Here is a 4,672-nt window from a genome sequence, read left to right as displayed (position 1 = left end):
TGGTGTAGCTCTATGGATTATATTTCTTCTCTTTATTTATTCTTCTAGGCATCTGATATGATTTGGCTCTGTGTCCCTACCCAAGTCTCCTGTTGTCTTATGATCTTCAGTGTTGGAGGAAGAGCCTGTTGGGAGGCTATTGGATCACAGGGGCAGATTTTCCCCTTGCTGCCCTCATGATAATGAGTTCTCACTAGATATGGTTGTTTTTGTTTAAAAGTTTGTAGCACTTCCACCATCGCTCTCTCTCTCCTGCCACCACGTGAAGGCTTGCTTGCATACCCTTCATCTCCCATCATGATTGTTAAGTTTCCTGAGGCCTCCCCAGCCATGCCACCTGTACAGCCTGAGGAACAGTGAATCAATTAAACCCTTTTTCTTTATAAATTACCCAGTCTCAGGTAGTTCTTTGCAGCAATGTAAGAACGGACTAATACAGCATCTTCTCCAAATTTAAGCACCTGCTTTCCCACAATTCATTTGAGAATTATCTAATATTTTGTTCATATGCTCACAAATACTAAGTTCACTGTATAAGATCATTTTATATATTCCTTATTTTATTCATTTCTGCAAAGTCCCTGCTGTTTTTCTTAATTAAAATCCCTATTATTGGCTTTTACCCACAACATAATTAGTTTCAATGCTAAAGTAATATTCTTCAATTTTCATAAATAGGTGGGTAGTTTGTCTACTTCTATATTTTTATATCTTAAAGTTACCAGTACATTGACATGTCCTAACACAGAAGTTGTGTATATTTTAGAAATGTATGCAATTGAAATCATATAGTCAGTACTATTTAGTGCATCGCTTTTCTTGATCAATTTTATTTTTTGTGAGGTTTATCCCTTTGTGTGCATGTGTGTATGTGTGTGTCTTTTTATACTGTAATATGTTCCTCATTCTTTTTCATGTGTATTATTAAATGGAATGAATTTATAGCATTAAATAATTTTATCTTAATATTCACTAATTTTTTGTTGCCAAACACTATTTTAATTTTTTCTATATTTTAAGAACTACAAACTTATAGAAAATTTGCAAGAATATTTGCATCAGTCTGCTACATATATATGTCTCTCTTTTCCATATACCTATTTTATGACTTATCATATCAGTGTAAATTGTAGACATTGTTACACTTTAACCCTAAGGTCTTTAGAGTGTTTCTCATAAGGAAGAAAATAAATTATCCTATATAACCACAACAAAATCATCATATAAAGTTAAAGCTGTTTCAGAACTCTTACCTAATTTAAAGCCTATATCCAAATTTCTTCAATTATTCAGTATTATCATCTTTCTTTTATAGCTTTGTCTTTGTTGTGTTATTGTTTTCTTTTCTGTCCCTTTTTTTATAGCAGATAGATCCAATTTGTACTATCTTGTAATTTAATTAAATCTCAAAATTACACATCTCTGTAATATAGAACCTTTCTCTCAGATTTCTTTTATTATTAGCCTTCTGCATTTTGTGCTCCAACACATTTAATGAAAATAAAACAAAACGAGACAAAGCAAAAGGAAAATTACAGTGCTCTCTGAAAGCTAAGTTATTTTGTTTAAGAAAGACTTGTGTGAAAACCCAAACAATTCGTCACTCTTTAGTAGAGAATGTCACTACTAAAAAGCAGTCTTTAACCTCACTAAGAGTACATGAGGAAAAACACATGAAATTTGTTGCTAATCGACTTCTTCTGCCAGTGTGAGAGCTGCTGAGTTAACCCCCTGAGTGTGCTTTGCATTCCTCATGCCAGGGTCCTCTGCCATGGTTCATGTTTTTTCTGCACCCTGTGAACTCTTCAGATGCAATACCTTCAGGGAATGTTAGAAACCCCAGAAACCGCAGTATAAATAGTCAGAAACTGAATCAGCAGAAATTCTATGAGGTTTTTCTTTTTTCCTTTAAGGATTTTAATATATTTAAAAAATAATCTAGAAACTATATATTCAACGTGATCAATATTAAAACAATCAATGTAAAATGTAATCTTGTAATTATGTTTGTGTTTGTGTCATAAGGATTATATACTATTCCAGAAAGAACTGACTCTACTCCTTCACAAAGAAGATGGGATCTTTTTCATTTTCTGATAATCTCTGATTTTTATATGAGAAAACAAGAGAATGCAGGACATGTCTCAGTCACACTACTGTATCTATGATAGGCTTTTTTCTTCATTGTGTTTTTATTAGCATTTTTTAAGACATCATATATTTTGTTTCTTCATAATAGTGTTATATTTGCTTATAAGAATCTTTGTATATTTTTAATTCTGATTTCAAGCTAATGTTCCAGAGAGTAAAGCAAATTTGAACCCTCTAATGAAAATTCATGTGAGCAATTTGTCATAAGTAGAATAAACACAGTGGTATTATAGTTCTCCAGAGGGGGGAAAATTCACAGTAACATTGACTTGACTTTTTGATAGGGTGTGTTTGAGTTTTCTACAATTACTTTATGTAAACTTGGCTGTAAACTCTGTTTATTTTCCGTCATTTGAATTACAGATTCTGTGTTCAGTCAAAATAGAAGATAGTTTGCTATATAATGTTAAAATTCCTGTCTTAGTTGAATGATGCCCCAAATGTTGATATGAATTACATAGTGTGTCCTGCTGTGAGCATCAGAAGGTATGTAAAAGTTCAGGCAGAGAAGGAACTGAGCATTAAATGGTAGTGACTGCCTTTTATGGACAAGTCAGTCATTTAACAAGTGCATAATGTGGCTATTTTATATGACATACATGTTATTAATTTAGGAGGAGGTCTTTCTTTTGTATTTTTAGGTAACTAAAATTAATTCTTTCATAAAATAGTAGGAAGTGTGACGGTAATCTGTGGTTAAATAGCATTTGTTGTCTCGATATTGAAAGAAGATATTCTATCAAAATGTTTATGGAAAGTCGGATTTAATATCAGGAATTTCAAAATAGTGCCGTGGAAGAGGAGGGGATGGTGGTAGAGAGGAAATAAGATTAACCTTGTCCTGAGGATTAGCGATGCTTGCATGGCAGGTACACTGGGGTTCGTGGAAATTTTTTCCCCTTTTGCATATATTTGAGACTTTCTATTTAAAAAATGTTTTAAAGGTGAGGCAGGAACATTCCAGATGAGTTCGTTACCATTTGGGGGTAGCTTAATAACTCCAGGTTAGAGAAGAGGTCTTTCCTCTAATGCAGAACTGTGCAAAACTATCCTTGAATTTCTGACACCAGCTTCTGAGTAAATACATCTTTTTCAATGACAATGCAAAATATTCCTGACAATTATTCTCAAATCGAGGGGTTTTTTTTGCCTTTAAATATTGCTGTCCAGTGTGGTCATCTGGTTAAAATGAAGAAAAGGAATGTATGCATTAAAAAGAGCCTGTCCTATACTATATGACAATAATATAGCAGCTTAGTCACTGAGATCCCAGGAGAGAGTGGAACAGTAGCCAAAAAGCCAAGCACAGAGATTTGATAAAACGAGTGCTGGGGAAATACGGAGAAGGAAAACAACTATTCAAAAAGTACAAAAATAAGGGAAAAAATGTAAGGTTGTATAAACGTTGACTTGTCTGTTTTTTTCAAGTATCAACAACTGACTCTATTCTGCCTGCTTGGAAAAGATGAAAATAATGCTTGTTGCACTACTGTCCTGTAGTCCTGTGAAAAAAAAAAATGAGAAAAGGGAGCTCAAACTATTTGGGTAGAATTTTGCAAAAAAAAAACAAAAAACAAAACAAAAAAAAAAGTCATTCCCTTCTTAAAATATAATTTGTATCTATTTAAAGTTTAAATGAAATAAAACATCCTCTGTTTGGGGGAGACTGTTTAAAGATTTAGTTCCTAAAACTTAAAAAAGATTAGACTAAACAATAAGACTTTTATATGTAATGGTCTTTAATTCTCACTATCCACCCAATTTCATGCTTACCAGAGGGAACACAGCCACCTTATTGACCCTCGGGCTTAAACTAGTTCTTGGCATATATTAGGGGCTGATTCTAGAAGAGGGTCTTGTCTATTTGAAAGCATACGTGCTGTAACCATTAAACTGAAGGCTAATGTTCCAGTCTTTCCAAGACATCTGCTCACCTTATTAGAAATTCCTTTCTCCCTTCCACGTTAATCGCTGTGTCACTTCTGATCAGTATACATTGCAAGTCCAGCCTACTCAATTTATGTTTAGGCATCATGACTCCCATGGTAGTTCCCTGGCTGCCTTCCCAGAATGTGTTATTGGTGACCCTGTTGTTCTCTTCTTTAAACACAAAGTTAATTATAAGTTGTTGGAACCTCTAATGATATCTGATGACTTTTGAGACATCATACACTCCCTCACTATGGTTCTAACAAATACAGCAGAGTCTATGAGAGAAAGTGTCCTCTGCAAAAATGCCAGATCAGACAAGGGCAAGCTGAATGGTCTCTTCTGATCGAGGGAGACTGCAGACAGTGTATTTGTGAGGACTCAGATCCTAGGGACTGTATTGACTCTGATGTTATTCCAAGAGAATAGAACACCTATAATCTCACATCTAATTAGTATGTGCTAAATTAAACATATGCTCGAAACACAAAGCTGAGCAAAGAGGTTTCTATGACACTGCCTAATTTCCTTTTTAGAAGACTTGGATTTTCACAGACTGATGTAATAGCTCATCTTTAAGTTAGATTTGTTA

This window comes from Pongo pygmaeus, chromosome 22, assembly GCF_028885625.2.
Source record: "Pongo pygmaeus isolate AG05252 chromosome 22, NHGRI_mPonPyg2-v2.0_pri, whole genome shotgun sequence".
In the NCBI taxonomy this organism is placed as follows: Eukaryota; Metazoa; Chordata; class Mammalia; order Primates; family Hominidae; genus Pongo; species Pongo pygmaeus.
The sequence above is the reverse complement of the archived record's forward strand: the minus strand, read 5'-3'. Positions refer to the sequence as shown.